Raw genomic sequence first — 26,491 nt, forward strand, 5'->3', positions numbered from 1 at the left:
TGATGAAGCAAAGAACTAAAATTAGCCTCAAAGCTTGGACAAAATCAGGAATATGCACTCCTTATCAGTCTTCTACTTGTCACAACCTAAGTCACAAGGTTTGAATTCGAATTCGAATTCGACAGCCATGAAATTCAGATGAAATTCGATTAAATTCAAACCTCATCCATGAAAATCGCCGTATCATGTGACTTAGGTCACAACCCTGTAACTGTCATCTGATGGATTTTAACTTCTCCAGAAAGTCCTCAATGGAAAGAAATGAATTAGGCGCCAATGATGTCAAATCTATCTCAAGCTGAAGTGCATGAAACTCATTAATAGCCCCCAAAATTTGTTCAAATTTGGGCCACATAGCCCTAGGAGTGGTGCAAGAATCAATATGGAACTAGAGACTGTGAAACATGTAAGCCAATCAAACCCATAGCTTGATCCATCTTATCCTTACGTTGAATGATCTCAAACTCATGAGTCAAGTTGGATTGGGTCTCAAACCCTTAGATCAAAGGAATCTGATCATTGTAGTCTTCTAACTATGAGAGTTATGAGGGGTGAGTTTCTCAATAGAAGGATTCGCCATTAGGCTAGGGTTAGAGCAATATAGGAATCTAAAAGATGAAGATTCTACCCCCCTGCCCCCACAACAAGAAAAATGAACCCTTTTGCACTTGTACAAGTTGAGAAATCACAAAATCAACAACTGGCAAAAACTGAGATCACTAAGTACCTGGTGAATATTTTGGAAAAATTGACTGCAGATCTGAATAGAGGACTCTGAGAGCTTTTCGACGATGTGCAAAAGTCGAAAAATGGAATCTAATGTGCAAGATATGGCACCAAAAGCGCAAAATTGAAGGCAGGACTTCGGAGGCCTAGTAAGGGAAATTGGTGCGGGATATGACAAAACAACCACCAGATTCAGATCGGTGCCAGAATCAGCTTTCCGACAATATCTCATTTGCCCAATTTTGCCTTTATATGACGAAGTTATGGGAAAAATACTAACTGCTGCTTTTAAGAGTTTGGAAGGCAAAAATAGAAGGGGCCTGCTAAATTTAGAAGTGGCACAAAATACAGAAAAACCCCAAATTCGGCAAGGTCCACCGAAAAAAATGTTATTGCAGCAGTTGCAGGTCTGGTACAATACAGATCTATGGCAGATTTGACTTTGTTTTTAAAAAAAAGTTTGAACCTTTGTGAAAATTCAAACCCCTTTATTCAAATCTTTTAAAAAAAATTTACATAAAATTTCAATGAAATTCTTAAACAAGAAGGCATTGATGGAATTTTGACCTGCATATTTGTGGCTGATTGGGACACTCCAGCAGGCTACAGACCTGTATGGCCATATGGTAAATCATGGGGATCCGTGGCCTAAAATAATTTTCATTTTGTTTCAACTGGCTCCAAATTCAACGATTTTTTCAATTTAGAATGTTTTTGGCCCTTTCGAGCACGTTGGTTCCTTGTTTTGTGCCAAAGTGCCAGTTTATCAGCTACTCTAAGATTTTGCCTCAATTTCGTACCCTCAACCAATTTGACACAATTTCTCAACTGCTCGGATTTTGATGAAATGACAGTTGATCTTAGGGTTCTTCAACATTGTGAATGCGATGGCAACCTCTATTTGAGCCCAATGTGCACAAAAAAATTAACCCAGGTTGGATCCCTCGAGCATGCGGACAGGAACTTGATAGATTTGAAGCTCTAATACCATGTGGAAGTTGATGATCAACCACAGGAGCCAAGATTTACCTACAAGCAAAACACCTATCACACAAAAGGGATCAAGCAAAGATAATATGCTCTATAACAATTGATAGAGATACAACTACAATGAATGAATAAATCCTTATAAAGGATGAATGAAACCCTAGGTGCAAACCCTAATGCTAAATTTTGGAGAACTTAATCAAAGCAAAGTAAGAGCTAAATTAAGTTCAACTACATCTAGAACTAAAGCTAGAAAACCAAACTCTAGATAACAAAAAGCACCTAATTTAGCTTAGGTTAAAAACCTAATTAATAAATAATTAGATAAACATCCTAATTACTCCAACAATATAAACCCTACAAATTCAACAAAGCACTTCTATTTACATAAATAGACAAACACAAAATCTCTCATTAGCCACAATCACTAACTTTTGAAGCATAATTTTAGCAACAAGTAGGCATGAAATTATTATTTAAAAACGAAGTGCAAATGGCACTTATTTATGATGGTTTACAAGACTTTGCATGAAAGATAACAAAAAAAAAATAACAAGAACACTTGAGCCATGAATAGTTTGATTGTGCATAAAACAAGCTTATAAAACGTTTTTGTCCACAAATAAGAAATCCTAAATGAGAAAAATTTCAAATAGATTTTTGATAAGGATAACTATCAACTAAAAATAGACTTAATAGATCCTCTAAAAGATTCTCTTGACGATCATCCTCAAATAGCTCTCTTACAAAAAATAGTGAAAGCTCTAAATAGTATTGTTCTACAAAGATGTGCCACTCCCTCTCAAAAAAAAACAAAGTGTATGTGAGACAGCAACGTCTATAAAGCACGAGAACTTGGGGTAAGCATCCCCCCTCCTATTCCACCATCACCACCAAGGGCCTTTTTAGACATTTCCTCAAAGAGACAACGTAATTGACACATCCCCAATGTTAAATTTTGTGGATCAGAATTAAAATTTATCTTGTTCTATGTATTATCTATCACTGAATTGTTGTATAAAACTGATTGTCTTCTTTTATGTTGCAGGAGAGGAGGAGCATTTTTATTTCGATGTCCATTCTCACACATTTCATTTGGTATATGTAGTGGGCTGGGTATGGTCGAGCGATGCCTTGACCGGCCATGTCTTTTGGACATGGCCGATCAAGACATCACTTGATCGTGCCCCCTCACGATAATAAATGTTTTAATGAGAGACTTCATTTATCTCTCATTCAATCATTTATCTTACCGAGGCTATCATGCATTAACACTCCCTCTTAGCTAGGTAAGATAAATGTAAAAGGTATTGGGAGCAATATTCATAAATCGTATGATGCTTATCTTGGGACCATAGTTTCAAGATGTGAATTGCCTCTGTCGGCGATTCTATTCACAAACTCTTGAGTGGATTGCCTCTGTCGGCGATTCTATCCATAAGCTCTTGTGTGGATTGCCTCAATCGGCGATTCTATCCACAAGCTCTTGTTGTGTGGATTGCCTCAGTCGGCAATTCTATCCATGAGCTCTCACGTGGATTGCCTCAGTCGGCTATTCTATCCATGAGCTCTTACGTGGATTGCCTCATTCGGCGATTCTATCCATGAGCTCTTGTGTGGATTGCCTCAGTCGGTGATTCTATCCACAAGCTCTTACGTGGATTGCCTCAGTTGGCGATTCTATCCATGAGCTCTTGTGTGGATTGCCTCAGTGGGCGATTCTATCGACAAGCTTTTACGTGGATTGCCTCAATCGGCGATTCTATCCACAAGCTCTTACGTGGATTGCCTCAGTCGGCGATTCTATCCACAATCTTGAGTTATTGTAAGATCGTCACCTTACAATAACCTCAAAAATATAAGTGGAAATCATTTGGAAGTCGTCACTTCCTTATGATTTACATAGGGCCCATTAAATAATTATTAGTATTAATAATAATAATCAATATTTACAATTTTTACCTCAGAAGTGCTCAATCTTGATTAGTAAGCTCCCTCTCAATCACAAGGTATCTTGAGTTTCTTCTAGAGAACATATTTTTCTCAACATACGTCTGAATTTCTGACTTCAGCAAGGGACGCTTGTAGTTTAAGTTTGAGAGAACAAGTTCTCGCAATGTGGCCATATTCGAGACTTTATAGAAGGAAACCTGGCTTTGATACCATGTTAAATTTTGTGGATCAGAATTAAAATTTATCTTGTTCTATGTATTATCTATCACTGAATTGTTGTATAAATCTGATTGTCTTCTTTATGTTGCAGGAGAGGAGGAGCATTTTTATTTCGATGTCCATTCTCACACATTTCATTTGGTATATGTAGTGGGTTGGGTACGGTCAAGCGATGCCTTGACCAGCCATGTCTTTTGGACATGGCCGATCAAGACATTTTTATTTCGATGTCCATTCTCACACATTTCATTTGGTATATGTAGTGGGTTGGGTACGGTCAAGCGATGCCTTGACCAGCCATGTCTTTTGGACATGGCCGATCAAGACATCACTTGATCGTGCCCCCTCACAATAATAAATGTTTGAATGAGAGACTTCATTTATCTCTCATTCAATCATTTATCTTACCGAGGCTATCATGCATTAACACCCAAGACCCTCAAGGGTCTCCCTCATGTCTCCAACTGCACCTGAGACACCCAAACAAAAAGTTCATTTACAAAAAAAAAATGGATCTCCCTGCTAGAAACCCTAATTCTAGTAGTTATTGGCCCCATCCACACTCTAAGCGATCACAAAAGAATAAACATTTGAGCCTTACTCCAAATCACTATCAAGTTTCAATGGCAAACTTGAAAGTTCCAATAGCAAGTTGCAAACTTGCAAGAGTGATAAAGATTGCAAGTGAGCATTAGGAAGGGTGAGAGTAAAAGCAAGTGGAAAATCTTCATCAATCAACCGTTAAATCAACACATTCTTCAAGCCTCAAGGTAAGCTTGGGCCCTTCATGAAAGTTTTGTTTTTTTTTAATTAAATTTAAAAAAATTTATTGAACAACACTATTTAGGTGATCAAAATTTGTTTCTTAAATTATTTATTTATGTCATTTTTTTACACAATTGCATAAATATTTGATTAAAAAATTAAAATTTACAAGTAAAAATTAAGATTTCTTCTTTTGTGCATCCTCTATTTTTGCACTTCAAGCAACAATAGAAAAACAAAAAGAAATCCTCATGTCTTGAACTCATGCATAATTTAATTACATTATGGCAAGTATGATAACCATAAATTTCATTTCTTGCCGTGTCACTATAATTTCTACTTCTACTTCTCAGCATGTGTAATGAAGAGGGTCAACAACAATTTGTGGGGTTGAATCAAAGACTTTGAGTGTAGATGTGGGGGTAGGTAGACATGAGGCAACTTATTCTATTGGCAATGCACATTTTAGTTGCCTCTCTAAATTATCAGAGGACTTTGTTGAGGGTCCATTTGATAAGAAGTCACCTTCAAGACAATTTGCGACCAGATTGCAAGCAAAACATGGGGCAATAGGGGGCACTAGCCTATAGAGATGTCATTTGCGTCAACTTGAATTTTGAGACAGCATTACAAGAGTTATTGCAACCCATTATGTCACAAGCAAAGGTATAGGAGTATCTAAGGGGTTGTCACTTAAAAGAATTGAAATAAATGAATTTTGGGGTTATGCGATGACCAAAGTCTTGTACCAACTATTTTTCCATTGAGGGCCCCTACTCATAGTAGTAGGACTGGCCCAAATCCACGCATTTTAGCTTGTTCTACTTCTACTTTTCCATCTAGTTTAGAGGCAATTGCAACAAAGCCTACGGGGAAACGTAGAATCAACACTAGTGATGTTGCAAACACCATGGCAAAATTAGTCAATATGCACAAGAGGGATAATAGGGATGAGGTAAATGATGCCATTGGCAAATTTTTCTTTGATGATGGTAATCCATTCCATGTGGCTCACTCTCCTTATTATAAGAAAGTTGTGGCAAAAAAAATCTGAGCAGGACTATCATATGTGCCACCCAGGGAGACAATTAAAGACAACAATCTTAGCTAAAGAAGTATTCCAATATTAATGTTCTAATAGAGAAAATGAAGGCTACCTAGGTCACTAGTGGATGCAACATAATTATGGATGAGTGGATGGATATCAAGCATCATCCACTCATCAACTTAATCGTCATATGTACAAAGGGCTCTTACTTAGGACTGGTGATCGTTTTTGGCACCACAAGGAAGTTGTTTTTCAATTACAAATTTTTAGAGATGTTAGTGAGCAGGTTGGCCTCAAGAATGTAGTGCAGGTAGTGACAAATGCAACATACGTGCAGGGAAATTGATTGGGGCAGCTTACATACATATTTGAACTCCTTGTTGTGTGCATGCCATGAATAATGCACTCAAGGACATGGGCAAAATCAGATGGTTCAAAGAGGTGGTTAATGATGCTAAACATATGCAAATGTTTATATGCAACCACCATACTTCACATGCACTCGTTCAAACCTTCTCTAAGGAGGAGTTTTTATACTTATACAGTTATACATCATACTTCATTCTCTTGGAGAGGATGCTTCAGTTGCAAGAAGCATTGCAACTAATGGTCATCATAGCAAAGTGAAATCGTTTGTCAATTTCTAAGTCAAAGCAAGAGAGGAGTGTCAAGGAGGTGGTGAAGACTCGAAGAGTGACACTTTTTGGGCTAATGCAAGATACATTGTTGCCATCATTGCTCTAGTCTTCAAAGTTATTTGATATGATGATGCAAATGCACCTAGCCTTCAATAGGTATATGAGTGCATTGATAATATGCTTGTCCAAATGAAGGCCATTGTATAAGAGAAAGACCCCACATTAGAGTTTTATAGTGAACAAACTAATCCAACCATTCATCGCTGATGGGAGAGGCTCAACCCCTTGGACATGGCTGCCCATACATTGAACCTGAAATGGTATGTGCATAGGCTTGGCAAAGTTACACCTATACAAGATTGCTAGGGTGAAGACAAGATTCATGAAGGCCATTTAGAAGATGTATGAGTCTACACATGCGAGCATCATTTATACTGAGTGGATAAAATTCACCACTCTTAGGCAGATATTTAGAAGAGAACAAGATCAATAGGGAACTATGATGCAAGGGGATCCAATTCTATGGTGGACATGCATTGGCCTAATTCTTTGACAACCAAACTAACCATTCATTTGTTGTCCCAAATTTGCAATTATTGTACTACCAAGAGGAAATGATCTAGTTATACTTCCATACACTATATTTAAAGGAACAAACTTACCTCTAGGAAAAATCATGTCTTGTGTCTTATTGACTACAAAACACTTATGTACAAGGAGATTCCAATAGCTAAAAAGGATGTAGAGTCAAAGGAACCAACACAAGTTGAGGAAGATGTTGAGCAAACAGGGTTGGTTGGTATTTATTTGTAAGAGCTTGACCATGCAAAGTCTAGTAGCTTTAGTGATAAGTTTGGCACATAACTTTGGTGATGAATGACGATTTGAGGCATTGGACCATTGGCCAATTGTATTTGCTTTTTTGGATGTAATCATCATTTTGAATATTATATAAATATATTGATCTTTGGCATTTCATTGTTGAATGTATATGTCTCGAGTACTTCACAGTTTCATATGGTATTCCTTGTATATTTTTTTATCATTTTCAAGTGCTATATATTTGCATGACTAGACCTTGTACTTGTCCCTTTTGCCAGCCCCAAATCTAGGCCCTGGTCCTCAAGCCATGTCCCCACCATCACCTTGTCTCCTCAAAAACAATGATGGTTATAGAGAGCAAAAGATATAAATAGCTTGGGCTAAAATTAGCCAATATAATAGCTAAGGCATTTATTCCAATGCATCTCTTTAGAAAAGTGTGTATCTCTTCAATGGCAAACACTTTTTCTATCTCACTTGAATTTGCACCTCAATGTTCAAGCACACACCCTTGCATCGAGTGAATAAAACTTATTGACTTCATGCATCTCTTTGATCAAGCATATTAGAATAATTAATTCTTTTTAGTTAGTTATATTTAGTTGTTCTATTAATGGTCATTTAGTTTGTCATTTAATTATTTTAGTTTGTTTAATTAATTTAGTTTAACTATTGCTTCTTTTATTAGAAGACAGAGTTAGCTTTTTAGTTATTTTGTTTTTTAAGCTTTTTAGCTTCAATTTAACAGTTCGTTCTTTTTAGAACACCGTCTTGTAATTCTCTATATATACGTTGTATATTCATGAATAAATCATTCAATTATTCTTAATGGTATCAGGTCAATGGGCTTTTTTAGAATTTGGCGAATTTTTTAATAAAAAATCATTAGCCTCTGCCTGAAATTTATTCCAGAAATTTTTTATTCGTTTTTTAAGAAAAAAAATTACTTGTTTTTCAGAGGTTCGTGTTTTTACTTCTAGAATTTCGTGGGTCTGTTTGTGAAAATCGTGGATTCTGAAGTATGCAGTTTGTTTTGTTTTAGCACCTCTTCTTTCTGATAACTAAAGTCTCTGTTTTTTTCTGTCGGTGAGGGTTTTTTGGCAGCAGACGGAGGTTCATTTTTTTTTGCCAACGAGGGTCTTTTGACAGCGCAATTGTTTTAGGAGATTGCATTTAATTCTACCTACTTTTTCTTTTCTGTGGATTTTCACAGGATTTTGGCACGTGTTTTTTCTTGTCTGCCAGCAACTTTCACGATGGCAGATTTTGCCCTTTTCCTGCATGACGGGTCGAGTTTATTTCGCGTTTTTTTCTTCTGCACAGTTTTGTTGCGTTTTTTTGCCCATGATTTGTGAGACAGCTCCTTCCGTTTTACATCGGCTTTTGGCATGAGAGTTCGGTGGGCACTTTTTTTTTCTCAACTTGCAACGTGCCTTTCTCTACATGTGGGTGTTTCCAGCTCGTGGGATGGCCAGCTCGTGGGATGGCGCCCTCCGAGTTATAACTTTTTTTTTTCTATAAATTAAAAAAAAAATTGGGTTTTCAATAAAATCATTTCCACAAATTATTTCAGGTTTTGATAATTTTTTCCTAAAAAATAATTATTTGTGGGGTTTTTTATAATTTTTTTGCCTTACAAAAATTATTTTCAGGTTTTATAATTTTTATCCCTTAAAAAATCATGGGAGGGTTTTCAAAAAAAATTTCCTCGAAAATTGTTTGTTGGGTTTTATTAATTTTTTACTTAAAAATTATTTATGTGGTTTATAATTTTTTCACTTAAATAATTATTTTGGGTTTTCATGATTTTTTCCTAAAAAAATTGTTTGGTGGGTTTTCACGATTTTTCTCCTAAACAATTGTCTAAGGGATTTCACAATTTTTTCTTGAAAAATTATCCATTGGTTTTTTTTATTTTTTCCGCAAATATCATATATAGTTCACAAAGTTCGTGTGGGATTTTGGTTATCTGGGTTTTACTGTTTTTCCACAAAAACGATGATTTGTAACCTCAGATTTCAAGGTTTGATGTTTTTTTTCCACAAAATTCGTGCTTTGTTGCAATCTATTCAATCTATTTTGGAGTTGCTAGAGCGAACAGTACTCAGTGTTCTTTTGCAAAAGTTTTTGTGTTTTTTGTCAAAATCGTGTCTATTGCTCTTAGGAGGGTTTGTCAAATCTTCTTCAAAATCGTGGTTTCAGGCTCAGTAGTTCATGTGTGACAGTTCTATAATTCACGTGTGAGGGTTACATTAGTCAAACGAAATCAGCTACTCTTGGTCATTAACACTTTCCAGATCTTGGGAGGGACTCTGCAGCAGCAAACTGTTCTTGCGTTTGTGATCAATCTTTTTGCAATGTCTTCTGTAGGGTAGTTAGTTGATACAATGACCATTAAGAGAGGGTATTAGAATAATTAATTATTTTTAGTTAGTTGCCTTTAGTTGTTCTATTAATGGTCATTTAGTTCATCATTTAATTTTTTTAGTTTGTTTCATTAATTTAGTTTAACTACTGCTTCTTTTATTAGAAGACAAAGTTAACTTTTTAGTTGTTTTTCTTTTTTAAGCTTTTTAGCTTCAGTTTAACGATTCGTTCTTTTTAGAACACTATCTTGTAATTCTCTATATATACGTTGTATATTCATGAATAAATCATTCAATTATTTTTCAAAGCACACTCCTCTCCATTGATGAACATTATTTCATTGAACATATTAATGCACCTCGTTGATCAAACACATGCATCTACATTGGCATCCATCTTTTTTATTTATGTTCATCTTTGGAGAGGCAAGTACCTATACACCAACGGACCCTTTTTTAGGACTAAAATTTGTACTCCAATGAGGCATGCATTTCTCCATTGAGCTTTAATTTTTCATGCCCTCGAATTTTTTTACTTTTTCACCTTTTTATCCCTCATCCTAGCTTTCATTCTTGCCTCATCAAGTGCATTTGAAAGCTCCTTTCATAGGCCCTACAAAGTCATTAACGAGAAACAACAAAATGGCATTTACAAGCATGACAAGGGTTCAAGTATGGTTCACAAAACAAGGAATTTTAAGTATGACTTGGAGGATGACTCCATACAAAAAAATCATATTGGTTCAACAATTGTCTTTGTTTGGGGACCAAGACACATACTTGGGTCATGGGGGAATTTCCATAATCTTTAGTTCATCAGTAGACTACAATCATATCAATTGGGCATAGAGTCAATATATTGGTAGATCACCCTACATTATTTTAGCAAAAACAACAAAAACACAACCTCATCACAAGAGGTGAAATACATCACTACATAACTATCACATCACAAATAGGGAAACACGACATGACACAAAAACAAAAATGCTTTCTTATGAGTAAGGTTTGAAGGAAACAAAATGGGTTACACAAATCCATTTACAAGTTGAGAAAATAGAAACCTCTCCTCACGAACTAAGAATCTACTCATAGTTATATGTAGCCCTAAGAATTGTGCAAAAGGTTTGTTATGAAAAAAGACATAAGAAAACATTGAAGTCTGTATAAGAAAACCCAAGAAAGAACTTATCACTGTCTTGTTGCCCAAGGTAAGCTGGAAAGTCTGTAATCTCACTAGCTCCACCAATTCCTCCTAACTATATTTTGCAGAATCTCATTCCTATTGTACATATTCATGAAGGATGACAACCTCACATTATGGCTCCTTATCACACTATAAGCATCTTTCATCTCTTGTAGCATCATACACAATTGATGGAATATGTAAACAAAATCTTCTCACTAACAGGCCTAGAAAACATTGAATTTAAGGAGTCAAACCTCAAGAGAAAATTCATTGCATCTTCTAATGACAACACACTTTCAAGATGTTGCAAAAAAGTGTCAACATTCAATTGAATTTTCCATACATATCTTTGATCCTACGTACACCTCTAGAGCTGAATTGTCGTTAAGTATAAAATTTTGCTCTCCATCGAGTTACAATCCTCAGCTGATATTCTATACAAGATTTTATCTCTAGCAAAGACATCAAATGGGACTTTTCCTCTTTAGTGTGCATGAAAGCTGGTAGATTTGAAGTTGAAACATCCTCAGAGACAAATATTTTCATTTTTTGGTAATGGAGTTAGGTGTTGAGGAAAAATATCAACTTCTAGCATGAGACTCTTTATCTCCTTACCAGATATTTCTTGAGCATCTTGAGTGGACTGAATAATGAATTTCTTCATTTTTTCTTGTGTGGGTTCTTTGTACAACCCTTTGAAGGAGAAAAGAAGCACAACTTGATTCATAATCTTATCTATTGCAGCTGATTTCTTAATGCCCAAAATAAAGAGTTGGAACACGAATTTGCTACTCAAATGCTGATATGACCTCAACTTTACATGAGGCACACATGTGAAATATTAGGTTTTTCTCCATCAACAATCCTTCATCTACCTTACTTTGAGCAAAATACCCAAAATCCCCAATTCTTGTTAATATTGTTATTCCATTAGCAGTTCCATTCATACTTTTTCCTCTTTTGCTTTCTTTCATTTTTTATTCTTGTTTTCAGCATATTGATTCTGTGAGCACACGAAAGCATTCAATGTATAACTAAGCATAATATTCCTTCCTTTGTCAAAATTAGGTTTGTCGTCACAGAGCCGCCATTGGGTTTATCCATTAGATTTTTAGAGATACTTGAGTTTGCTGATTTGGAGTGTACAAATCCCATAATCTGATTGTCTTGGCATCAGTGGATGTGTTTCCATTGTAAGCATTTGTATCATAAAAGGTACAATAATTATTCGCCTCCAACATCCTTAAATTGCTGGCCTAGTAGGAGGCACTGGCCTATTATTGTTGGCAATGGCAAAAAATTATTTCCAATTGAGGATATTTGATACTACTGGTTAGGCACACTTTGTGGCATTTGTCTCTTCATAATCTTCTGAACTTTGGGCTAGTGGATTGATGGAATCTTTCTTTACTTCCCAGTAGTGATCATATCCTCCTCCAACACACTTCCATGCTCTTGAGCTTCTATTAATTTAGTGGCCCAGCTTGTTTTGATGAAGAAAGTAATATTTGGTAAAGAAGCATTTATTAAACAACTTAGAAGAATCTCGAGAGAAGGATTGAATGTAGTATTAGTTCTAGTAACCACTGAATTAAATCTTGATATGAATTCTCTCATAGGCTCATTATAATCCTTCTTAGCACTTGACACTTGTGCAAACATTATGATGAAACCAATCAACTGCATTCCCCTCCAACATTTCTACAAACAGTCTGATAACAACATCTTCTGTTAAAAACCCAAGATTGCACATATTGTTGTAAGAAGTGAAATGTGTTCATCAAGGTGTTGAATGCCATTGCCAAATAATTATATGGCAAAGCTTTCTTTGATCCACGAGGAAGCTCGTGATATCTTTCCTACAACAGCCAAAGGAGCCATAGTATTTCCCTAAGGTACAGGAGGAAGTGTACCATTGTTGTTGTTGATTTCAGCTATCGTTTTAAGTGATTTTAACTTTCCACATGCCTGAGAACAAAAAAGTAAATCAATAAATTCTCTTATAAAATTGGCAAAACCGAAAGGTAAAACACTGATAAAAGAAACACAAGCTTGGTAACAAAATCACTAAAACATGTGTAGGATTGGAAAGGGACTTTAACTTTGTACGAAAGTTGTTTGTCATAAAGCTTCAGTAAATTTGCCCGCACCCTTCTTAAGCCCTATAATTCTGAGACCTCACAACCTAAGCATTATAGCAGCAACTGAGAAATCATTATATGTTCAAAGATGAAAATGTTAGCGTATTTATGCCCTTATCAACTAACAGTAGAAAGTTTTCATAAAACAAGTTCCTAAATGAAGCAACCTTGTATTGAAATAATAATGTAATGTTTCTATGATGGTCATCTTAGTTAGTTGTTTACTTTCCTTTCTCTCTTTTGTGTTTCTATTCTCGATATTTTCCCTTATGGAAAGATTGTTTTGTAAGAGTTTTCATCTCCTTTTGTTATCATCAGTTTAATCAATTATATTTACATGGTATCAAAGAAGGTTTCATTTTTGGCGAATTTTTATTAAAAAATTTGTGGCTTCTACCTGGAATTCTTTTCCAGAAATTTTTTAATCGATCATTGGTGAATTTTATAGGATTTTTTGTTGTGAGATTTGCAGGTCTACCAAGGCCGTTTCTTTTTAAGTTTGAATCGCAAAAATTTGCTTGAGTTTTTCTGCAGTTCGGGCCACGTCAAGGGCTTGCAACTGGTTCTTTGATTGTTCCTGCACAACTTCTTCCTACACGCGAAGGATGTGTCAGGTTTTTCCATTTGCGAAGTGTTTTTTGCTGCTCACATCCAAGGGATTTTTCTTCTCTGATGTGTTCAATCTATTCTACATGACAAAAGGCATTCTCTTGTCTGCGTCTGGTATTTTTCCTGAGTGATGGATCTGTGTTTGAGGGTTTTTTGCTGCACCGGGACGTGTGTGTGAGACATGGGATATGGTTTTCCGCACAATGGACTAGGGGTTTTTTAATAACAATTCAAAGGTTTCTGCCAACAGATCTTGTGAAAATCATGGTTTGTCTGGCATGGGTTTGCAGTGATTTTTTTAAATCATGGGTCAGCATGTTGTGCGGCTAGGATTTTGTTGGCAGCGTTTTCTTGCGAAGATTTTCTGAAATCTGGGTGTTTAAGCTAGTGTTCATTAACATGGACCTTTTACACGTTTTTTTCTATTTACTGCTCATAATGGCCATGAGTAAAGGTTTTGAACAAACTAGGGTTTTGTACGATTTTCTCCTAAAAACTGTGGTCATGGGTTTTTGTTTTTTGCGCAATTTTTTCACACAAAAATCACAGTTCTTTCTCCACTAGAGGGTTTTCTAATTTTTTTGCACAAAAATTAAGGTTTTTATCATTTTTTTCAACAAAAACAAAGATGTGTGATTTCAGCAGCTTGTTCTGAGTCGCACCTAAGGTTAATAGGGCAAATGGTGTTCTTCTGCAAAAAAAAAATTACAGTTTTTTGGACAAAATTGTGCTCTTTTAGAACTGTGAAGTTTTTTAGAAGCTGATCTCAATGTAAGGGAGGGATGGCTTTGTTACCCAGCATCAGATTGGAAGGATTGTGGTTGACAGATTGTGGTAAGCTTGGTCATATCCAAATGTTCTGCAGGACCATGGAGGGTCTCAGCAAGCTCATGTCGCAGAGCATTCTGAGAAGGGGGCAGCCTTCTATGCATTCATAGCCAAATGATCTGCAGATTATGTTAAGTCTTATAGGGTAGTTAGTAGGATGACCATTAAGGGAGGGTATTAAAAAAATAATGTCCATAAGTTGTAATTAAGGGCGCATATTGGTGTATTTATGCAATAATGCACTTGGTATGTATTTCTCATGCATTTACTACACTTTATGTTTAAGTCACTTAGGGTGATCTTTATTTAATATTTTGGTGCATTTTTTATTTTGGTACTTAATATTACATTGCTCTGAGTGGGTAGTGGGTTTTTCACTAAGTTGTCCAATTTGCCTATTTGAGGCCACTAACACGGACCGGGTCCGCGTGGGTCCTGGTTCGTGTTGGGTCCAAGTCTGGTCCGGCCAGGGTTCACCCCAAGGCCCCTGGCTAGACCTGGGCGAACCCAAGCGCGAACTTGGGTGAACCCAGGCGACCAGCTGGGTTAAGTCACATCAAAGTAACTTTTAAACATTTTTTAAAAAAAATTGCCTTTTTAAAGCAAAAAACCCTAATCCGCCCCTTGCTAAATACATTTGAGACCTAAAACTTCATTTGCTCATATATTCTCTCTTGGTTTCATTTTGGCATTTTGAAGGGCAAGTGTGTATATGACATAATATGTTATTATTGAGATTCTAAACTATCAATTGAATTGGCATTTGGCATTGATCAATGATGAAGTAGCATACTATTAAATGTATTTAGATTTATAATTTTGTATATTTCTTTAAATTTTTCATATAAAATTACTTTAAATTTTTCATATAATATATATATATATATAATTTTGTATATTTCTTTAAATTTTTCATATAATATATATATATATATATATATATATATATATATATATATATATATATATATATATATATATATATATATATATATATATATATATATATATATATATATATATATACGGACAAACCCTACCCACAAACCCAAAAGGCGAAAAAAAATTTACCCGAACCCGTGAATCAGGTTCAAGTCCTCAAACCCACTCCTGAACCCAAACCGACAACTTAGGTTTTTCACCCTCCTCACTTAATTGCATTTCCAATAAATTCCACCAATTCACTTGTCTTTGAACAATAGATACACTTGATGAGCATACCTCATCCTTGATCAGCATGGCTTATATTTGATGCATACACTCAAAGAATAGAATAAGTCATTGTGTTGCTTGTTCACATTTATTTGTTGTCTTGAGCAATTATTCAACTAAATTAGTTCTTGATATTTTGGACTTGGGTATATTGCTTAGGCAAATCCTACACAAAATCAGAAAGAAACTATGCCAAATCTTACATCATCAAATACTTGATTCTTATACATCTCAAATATTCCACTGAAAGTGCAACAACCCAACTGAACTACTCGAAAAACAGCTCAAAACAAAACTTAACAGCAGTTTAATCTCTCTTCATCTATAACAAGGAATTGTGATCTAATGACATATTAATTTCCTTTCATAAGTTATTTTCAACTTCTCATTGAGTTAACATTCTAGTATTCACATAATAGGGGACCCTTAAATAATCCGACTTACCACAAGATCTCATTAGTTTCTGCCACATCTCTAATGATAGCTACAAAGTCTTAGAATTTCTCTCATTTGAACATGTAGTAAACTAAACCATACTGAGTAAGGATTTCAGTAAGTAATAAGTTATAATAAGAGTTAATATCATGAATTCGTAAATACAATCAAACATCTTTATCACAAGCATATCTAAATATAACTCCTCAACCACAATTAAGAGGTATAACCCCTTTTTTCACCTAAGTACAAAGGACGTCGCCTGGAGGCCAACCCAAATCTTAGGCTTGCTTTTCCACCCAACTACTCTCACAATAGGATAATATTACTGGATTCCCAATTAACCCCACCATTGACAAGGGATCTTACTATCTAGTTTATCCGATAAACATGGCATTCCACCACACACACACAGAGGCACACACACACGCTCGCATTAACACACACAATTCACAACCCATTGGCTTCACCTAGGTTACCAAATCGTTGGAATATTAGGCTGCTTTTGGGTACGAAAAATAAAAAATAGGAGCCTGTATGGAATCGATGCAGATTCATAAAATTTGTCCTCAAATTTTGCTATCTTCTTTCCTTGCAAAGAATAAAAACACTAAGTGTAATCTGGTTTTGTTTTAGACGAAAATTATGAATTGAAAATGGATTCTGCTAAAAAAACCTCCATCTATGTCTCATAAGTCTACTAAAGCCACTAATAGGGGGTCAAACACTTGGAGTGGTATGGTCTAGAAATCCACCCGCATTGCAGCCCTTGCGCCCAGCGAAAGAAACTTCCCCCAACATTTTAAAATAATCCTCCTACAAACATAGTAATTTCACTTTATATAATATATTCATTACATACTAATATATAATTTAAAATATTTTATAATAATTAATTTATTAAATAGTTTTTTAATTTAAACTATTATATTATATTTTAATATATTGTTTATTAAATTATATAATAAGATTATAAATTAGAAATAATATAAAATTTTAAAGAAGTGATTGGCCCTATCAGGGTGCAAGTTGTCAATCAGGAACAAGCAATCACTAACAATTGAATTATTCAACACCGCTACCTCATTGATTACTGAACCAGCCCATTAGAATAGTAGGGGAACGCACTCCAAGAAGCACTGCCCCTAAAATCTGAACCACTTAGCGCTGCCCCCTACGCTACCCTCCCCCACCCCCCTCCCCCCATTATAGTTATTGTAGGGCATATGATTCTCTCACCGCATTGCCTCTCAATTTCTTTAGGCCGGGAGGGGCAACCAACGGTGTTCTCATCCGTATTTTGACCTTAAGAGCTTGCCCCACCCACCGCCCCAACTATCATCCACCCGCCAGGGCCTATAATTTGAAAGGCCCTTTGAAACCCTCGGCAACTATCAAGCCTTGGAGCGGCTACTATTCCCTATGCACCGGAACGGCCCATAGAATTGTAGGGGGCATGGGAGGGGATATAGTTGGTGGGGGATGGGTAGATAATTATAGGGTATAGGGTATAGTTGGTAGATTAGTTGAATGGGGTGGGTGGGAGGCCAACACTGTATGCTTTTACAACATTGAACATAATTAAATATAAATATATTTAATTTTAATTTATAACGTAAATATTTAATTTTGAATATATTATTAATGTATTTAAGTTTTAATATATATATATATATATATATATTTTTAAAATTTATAATTAATATATTTAGTTTTTGATATATATATAATGATTTTTATATGTTTTTTGTATGGACATACCCAACCCCCAATTTTTTTTCGACATACCGACGTATTGTACCCACGACTCCGATTTCGATTATGATTTGACAACCTAGGGCATCACCAACTCACACATTAACAAGCATGCCTTCACACAAATTCAAGTAAAGTTTTCAACATCCAAGTCACAAATACAATCATAACAAAGTCTAGGCATGCCTAAAGAAACGAGAACCATCTTGATGATAAGGCAATTTTGTCCAATTACTCACAATGGCATCCATCATTCCAGAACAGCTTGCCATAACAACTTGCTATGGCAAGGTAACATTGTCCAATTTCATTGTGACAACAAAATCAGACCATTCAAAATTCACAATCATTCTTGTCATCAGCTCACATGCATTTAACACAAGACCAAACAAGACATGTACATAAGAATCACAACTCAAACTTTTATCATGAGATTCACAAGATTCATGGTTAATGCAAAGACTATGTCCCATAATACACACAATACTAAAAGCTTGTAAATTTTGCTTGGCATTGCACATTTGTTGTAGAAATTGCTGGCTTGATTAGCTCAACCTCAAGAAGGGTGATAATTCTTATCAGGCAGTAATTGGGGCATGTGGTGTTTGTGAGGTAGTAAGTAGAATCTCATTCCATAAGTCAATATCAAGGGTTTTATATTATTGTAAACAAATAATGAATTATTATTGAACCCTGCAAATGGAATATTGATATAATATCATATTAGCATAAGATTTAGACTCTTATCATCCCAGGGAGTAGGCATTGATCTTTTCTAGTATCCATATCCATTTATTTAATTAAAAATGAAAAGCTATCATTTGATCTTGTATATTAGCAGTTTGGTGTTATGTTCATGCCTGCCCATTAAAGGTACAAAGAACTAATATTTACAAGTTATTTTCAAACCCTTGATGCATTTTCATGAACCATTTATTTAAATTTTTTCACTGTATAAACCTATTGGTCTACAAATATCTAGTGTTGTTAATAGGTCCATCCACCTTTTGCAGAACCTAAAGTGCAAGAGAGGGTCACATTTCTTGTTCATTGGCCCATTCCCTCAATATACTTTGATCAAAAAAATCTGCATCCTCTTAGAAATTGTGATTTATTGCTGATTTGTGAAATTATATCACTGCTAATTAAACGAACTCAAAAAGAATAATTGATTTTCCTCTCTAGAGGTGGTGCATCTATTGGTACAATCCAAATGATATTTTCCAAGGAATCAATATGGATGGAAGATAATTTTTCAAAGGCAATTCTAAAAAGCTAGTTGATGAGATAAACAGGAAGGTATAGCATCAATAGAAAGCAAAAAATGTTAGGAACAAGTTGGGAATCATAGTGATAGACCCATTTTTGGAGGCAAAAACAAGGAGAAATGGCATGGTCTCCAGAATATCAAAAAATGGTCGATGAAATCATGAGTGTCGCAGGAGAAAGGGAGGCAAAAGCTCATCTAAATGAGGCATTTATGGAAAGAATGAATACCTGACATGCATTGTATGATGGAATGACAACTCCACCAGCTAATAAAAATGAAAATCCCAATTGGAATGAGATATTCAATTTATCAAGAAAATGAAGATGAAGAATATGAAGAAGATGAAGTGTATGAAGAGAAACAGCCTAATATAAAAGCAGATCACAAAAATCAAGGTGGATATGTTGGTTAGAGAATGGCTCATTCAAAAGAAAAAATGGCTAGGCCTGAAGCTAAGAAAGCTCACAAAGATCTTTGAGTTGGACTTGAAAATTTGAAAAAAAAAAAAATAAAGAAAATATTGGAAGAGTAGATATTCCTGTTGATAAAAGACCTCCTAGTGGTTCAAGGAATAACCAAAGGTATGTTCCTGGAAAATCTTCTTTAAATTTAGATAGGTATAGATAACTAAATTTCACAAGGATGCTTGGGTATTCTAATGTGGCCCCAAGTGAAGTCAGAGCAAAACTTCCAAAGTTTTAGGGAAATAATGCAATTTCAGAGAGGATCAATCAAAGTCATTCAATAATTTAACTAATGACTATGAACTCAAAGATGAAAATGTATTAATGAAATTGTTTGTTCAATCTTTAGATGATATTGCTAGAGATTGGTATAAAGTTTACAAAGTTTTTTTAGGGCAATAGGAAACAAAATAGAGTCAAGATTTATTACCAATGAATTTATAAACATTGTAAACATATATAATGAATCAATTTCAGACTTTAATGCTAGATTTGTTAGATTAATGTCAAAGATTTCAAAATACATGAAACCTAATGAATCTATGTGTTTATTATTATATTGCAATGCATATGATTCTGAAATGGGATATCTATTTAAGAGATAAAGATGCTCTTGCATTAAGGGAAGCATATTGTTGCAACTATTGAAAGTAATCAAAGAGCTTCTAGGAAAGTTCAAAAAAGAAGTGATATGCGAATTTTACCTCAAGACAAGGGACAAAACAATAAAGCCCCAGCACAAGAAGATAAATTGGATAGAGTAATGCATGCTCTCAAATAATTAGGTTACAGGGAGGTAAAAAATGAAAAAGGGATTAACGTTAAAATACCAAACAAGGCAAGACAAGAAAGGATGCCCAAATTATTAGATCAGCCCTATAATACTATGTGGAGTAACAGAAGGCTAATCGTTTTGATCTCGAGAGGACCAGTGAATGGAGAGACCTCAAATACTTTGAAGAAGGCTGGAGTTAATTATGTGGAATCTAAAACATGATTCCTTGCATGTCTGATGCCTCATTCTCCATTGTATTGCTCCCTAGCTTTAGATGTTTTGAATAGTAACAAACAATATGAAGGACATGAGGATGTTGGTTATGAACTATTACAAAATCAAGATCATCAAGAAGTAAATATATTATTTTCAAGAGGAGATTGTAATAGTGGTGAATACTCTTCTAAGAATGATTATGGAGATGAATCAAATACTGAAAATAAGAGGTTTGCTTTGAATTATTATCATTAAATTTTCTCAAATAATGAAAAGTAAGATTCTCATGCATATAATCAATAATGTCAATTCAGCCATGAGTAAATTTACATTGTGAAAACCTTTTGAGGATAGAATTGACCTAGCAAACCAAATGTAAAAATGTGATTCACTTACTTGGGATTTAATTGGGAAAAAGTCAAGACTAAAATAATGTAATTTTTCCATCCAACATAGCCCAAAAGGCTTTTTATTTTTCTTCTTTTTAAACTAAAGTGAGGGTTTGGGGGCAGCAACCCTCACAAGGATCTAGGGGTAGTCAATGGGGTGAGGAGGCAATGCCCCTTACAAAGGTCTAGGGGCAACACCTTCGACAAGATTAAGGGATAGTGCCCCTCATAGGGTTTGGGGGTACTAGTTTTAACAAACCATCAAGAGTCCTCCAAACCCTTCAAAAAATACTTCAATGTCATGGTTTTACATTTGAGTAATTTTTTTCTTCTAATTTTCACTAACTTGGCAAAGTCTTTCTAGTGGAACTTGCTAGGTCACAAAGCCATAGGTCCCGTTTGGGTCTACATGCCTCAAAACTTGAAAAGTCTAGGTAAGTTCAGGAAAGTCCACTAGTGACACAATGACTATGCTTCATCCACTAGTGACACAAGTAGCCTTCATTTGCTCCATTAAAATATTAATCTTGAAATAGTTCTTATCCAATATTGTTGTCCTCAATTTTTTCTCTCTTTTAGCAACAAAGAATTTGTCAATGACATCATCTACCTCTTCCTTCAATTGAGCATGGAACAACTTTGCCAATAGGTTTGGAGCATCACTAGTCACCCTACGTTTTCCCTTAGGCTCTATTGCATTTGCACTACATTGAATAAAGGAAAATGTGGCTCTTGGAAAGTACTCGTAGTACCAGTCATTGGCATAGTAGCAATTACATGTGTTTTTTCTTCACCACTACCCCATAATTTATCTATCTCAACTCTTTGTTTGAGTGACAACTTGTCACATACCTCTACACCTTTGCCTCTAATAAGATAGAAGTAAGCATTAACTTTAGTAATGCTGCTTTGAAATTCATGGCCACAAAAATGGCATTTTCACAACATAGTGCCTCCTGATATGACCAACTTTGCTTGTAGTTTGATTGTAAATTGTCTTGAAGACGTCTTCTTACCAAAGAGACCCCTTGGAAAAAAATTCCAACTATGTGGAAGGGCAATTGAAATGTACACTCCCAATAAAACTAGTTCTGGCCCTCCCCGTCACATTTGTAATTGGTACTTAAGATTCAACCCCTATAGGGTAACCCTCGACATCACTCAAGCTATGAGAAATCATGGCGGCTCTGAAAGAAATGAAATTTATGGTTTAACATTTAAACTACACACAATACAAGGGCACAAAACACAAGGATTGTATTTTTTATTTTCTTACTTTAGACTACACAAAGTGCAAAAGCAAAGGATACACAAAAATAAGAATCCCTATTCTTCAACCTTCATCAAACAAGAATTACAATTTTATTTTTATTCCTTCAACTAACATCAAGTGCATAGGCAAAGGATACACAAAAGGTGAACTACTAATTTGGTTACCAATAATGACTTATCCATATTAAATTTTAGAAAAAATAAATTTATAAAGCTAAAATACTGATGTCATAAAATTAAAGTTAGTACTTAGACCTCTAAATGTTGTTTTAAGGTTGTCACGGCAGTTCAACATCCCTGAAATGGCATTTTAACAACTTGCATATATAAATAAAAAGTAACCACTAACTGTTGTTTTTAGTAAAAACGGCAGTTTGACAACCCTCGAAATAAACTTTAAACAATAAATTGAATATCTAAATTGAAAACAAAAAAAATTGTCTTGCGATCATGATTTCAGAATTAGGAATGAACATTGAAAACAGAGAATGCAAATGCCAAAGCATGAAGTGCCAACGCTTACCTTGAAGGCTTGATGAATGCATTAAACAATTGATCAATGAAGACATGCTCTTGCTCTTGCTCTCACTTGTACAGCCTTGCTCTCATGATTCACTCTTGTTCAATACAATGACAAACTTGATAACGATCAAGATTGAGGATGGGAAGTCTTTTTATAGGTTTTTTTAAATTTTTGGGTGTGAATGAGGCCGATGACTTTTAGAGTCGGGGTTAATAGCCCACATTTCAAAAAACAAATTAATTTTTTAATCATTCTTTTTTATGTTCAGAGATTGTAGACAATTAGCAGTTTCAAGGATATTCGATGTACCTAAAGAAATTTCTAAAATTTCTCAGAGATGCCTTGGCATCTCCCCAACATCCCCTCTTTCAGGAAAACACCCTAGGGATGTCTTCTCCTTACTGGTGATATTGGGGAGAGATAACAAGGCGACATGTCCTCAGCATCTTCGAGTCACAAGGAAACTCCTATCCCCAACAACGATAAATTTTAGGAGAGGAGACATCCCCAAAGAGCACTGCAATATACTCAAATGGCAGCTATATTTAAGCCTCTATGCAGGAAGTCCAATAGCAAACTTAACAAATAGTGCTCTACATCTGGTTCTTTGTTTCTTTAGCTGTTCCTTGTTATTGGCTGTTCGCATATCTATCTGTAGTTTTTGAATCCTTTGTAATCTTTAGATGCTTAGCAGTTTTTATCCATCAAATGCTCATATTTAGCCACTAATGGCTTATTGTTTACCAATCTATTTTAAGTTTCTTGTTTGTATTTGTATATTTATATAAATGGATATTAAATTTGTTTCTTATTTTACAAATATGTTTATATTTTAATGTGTCAGTGTTTATGTTTAGGTTTCTTATTTTACATATATGTATATATACATAAATATAGATACGTATGTATATAAGTGTGTCTATATAATTTACTATCATTTATCATTTACAGCAGCTGTTGTGTGTTCACACTTTGAAATTTTCCACTATATAGCTATGTTGCTGGTTCAACTGGTTGGCAATTTTTTCCTGGGTTCAGTATGGTTGGGTTCAGCGATGTGTCTAATACCATGAGTTTACAAAATCCTATCTCTCTCATTTACTTTTTGGTACTAAGTTTTCCCAGTATCAAATATTTTACCAATGTCCAAAGTTCCAAACCCACATTAAATAATAAATATTTATCCCAATGTTACATACAACATATGAAGTGGCCCCAAGAATGTCTAACTCATGTGACGAATGCATCACTAAATTCCCTAGGTGCACCATAAAGATTATTATTTTTTTATATTATAACATTATGCAAGATGAACAACAACAAAATGACCCACTGCTCCAACAAATCATGTAGCTACCACTTGACCTCAATGCTCTTGAGTAAGACTACCAATATAAGTCAATGTTTCATGGAGGATATTATAGAGGGAGTTGAATCTCATGCTTCACCTCCAATCTTGGTGGCAATCCTTTCAATTCTACAAACACTTCCTGAAAAGATAACAAGACTTCATCCAAACCTTTCAATTTTAAGTTATTCATGGTAGAAATGCCACTATCATCTTCATTCTTATATTTAAGCAAAAGTAAGTAAAACAAATTAATTTCCTAAATTAATTTGATTGTTTGGTTAGCAGTTACCATACTACTTTGCCCCTTCTCTCATGTCCTTCGATTGTATATTTGACTGCATCCTTGACCCACATATACGTATTAGCCCTTCTCATGAATATAGGGGATGAACTACCAAGAACTTTATCTCAAGAATCAAGGGGATGACATCAACATCTATCTCATCTATGAAGTGTGCATTTATCCAAATGTTGAATTACACCATTTATTTGCTTGTATCTCACATGTACCTATTTTAACCCATCCCAATCAGTATGGATGTGAATGTTCGTATATCTAAGCCCAAGAAAATGTAATCAAAAATTGGAATTAAGATTACATTGTGACCTGCATCTACTAAAGTATCAATTATCTTCTGTTTAGAAGGTTTGTTGATCTATTCAAGAAAATATTCTATAGTGGCCATGCATCCTAGCTTGTCATCAACATTTGAACTATCCTATATTTCCGTTTCATCTTCAATGAAAAGTAGGCATGGAATTCTTCATATTTTTTCCTTTGCCTTTATTTTAATTCTTAGGATGTAGTTCAAGATGAAGCATATAACAATTTGAACTTACAAGCCCATCTAAATTGTAGTGACTATAATGATTTTTGTGTACTTTTTATCATCATTTTTCCTTACAATCTTTTTTTGCACTATTGTATATTTCCTTTGAATTCAAACTCACCTTTAATACCTCTTTTTCTCCTCCTTTACATGGTATGCTTGGAAAACGCCTCATCCAAGTCCTTTGAATTAGTGGTGACTATCCTCTTCCATATGTGAGCATGAAGTCTGCCAAGATATTTTGCCATCATGCCCTCCTCTTCAAGATCCATGCCATTCATCATAGTTTGTCATCAAAATTTCATGATAAAATTCTACACACTTTGACCACTTTGTTGTTAGTAATTTATCCATTTCATTTTTTGATCAACCTTATGTCCTAAGGGATAGGAATTCCTTCTTATTAATTCTATGGATTCACTTATCAACTATTGAGTTTTTCCTTGTGTTACAATTTGCAACAGATGCTTCCCACCATACAAGAGCATGATCGATCATCTCAAAGCATGAAAAATCAATCCTTTGAGCTCCATTTATTTATGCTCACTAAAATAGACTTCCAATTACATAACCCATGTATCTCATATTTCCACATTAATTTGTCTATTCTATTTTTGTTTCAACCTTTAACGGACTCACATTCTTTGCCCCTATATTAGGATCATTTTAAAAAATTCTTCTATCATATCATCCACAATAATACCAATTTCTTTGCAATAATTCCGATCCTGTGACTGCAACAAGTTGTCTCCATGACGATAGAAAAATATTCTCCAATGTTCATCTGAACTTAAGTACAAGCATCGTCCTTCCAAATTTTGATAAATAGGTCTTTAAAATGATGTCACCTCTAAGATCACATACTTGTCTCAAACATGCAAGATCAAAAAAAAAATTCCCATGAATTCCCTTGCACCACAATTCTGTGCCATTAACAGAACTATTTTTTCATCTAAATCAGAACCTTATCTTGCAGCATATTTTCTCTCCATTATAGAGCCAGATTGATAATACATCTATATGATACAAAGGTGAGTTTAGTGCCATTTATAGAAACTTACCAAAATAGGAGTTTTAAATAGTAAATGAAATCTGACCTCGAGCTTCCAGTACTGTTATTTTTCTGGTCATAAAATCATGACTTAAGAGAAAGAGGCATATTTTTCTTGGATTTCAAATTTTGTTGGTTAAAAAAGGATTTTTAATCCAAAATATTCAATCTTCTTCTCATATAATTAGTTCCAGCTTTACATTACAGATAAGTACAAATGCTGTACTCATGACCCTTTGATCCCTAGCCCCAACACTATATTCCTCAATATAGATGAATTAGTTCTTTGTTTGGAAGGAAGGGTTTAAGCGTGGTTGAATCATTTTAAAGAACATTACACATGAAAACATCAAACAAGCATTTTTAACCCTTAACTTGAGGGAGAGGCAAGGGATTAGACAAATATCCTCAAGGGAGTGTAGACCAGATGCACTTGAGCAACAATTGATTACATCCAATTATCTGGACTCAATACAGTGAAATCTGGATACTTATCAATGCCATGATTAATTGTGAGATGCCTGCAATTTCTGGCAATAAATCAAGAAAAAATTGAGACTCAAAGCACCAACTAAACAAACTCAAACACAGGTAATCCAAAAGCTTAAAAAATGTAAACAAACTATGAAAACTTTAAGAACTGAGATATCATGTTCA

General features: G+C 34.8%; 1 protein-coding gene across 5 annotated transcripts in view; it reads right to left on the reverse strand.

Annotated features, from left to right (window-relative positions):
- LOC131071477 (upstream activation factor subunit spp27) overlaps positions 1-26,491 on the reverse strand; it is a 74,450-nt gene that overhangs the window by 3,293 nt on the left and 44,666 nt on the right. The window lies entirely within an intron of this gene.

Source organism: Cryptomeria japonica, chromosome 6 (genome assembly GCF_030272615.1).
Source record: "Cryptomeria japonica chromosome 6, Sugi_1.0, whole genome shotgun sequence".
Taxonomy (NCBI): Eukaryota; Viridiplantae; Streptophyta; class Pinopsida; order Cupressales; family Cupressaceae; genus Cryptomeria; species Cryptomeria japonica.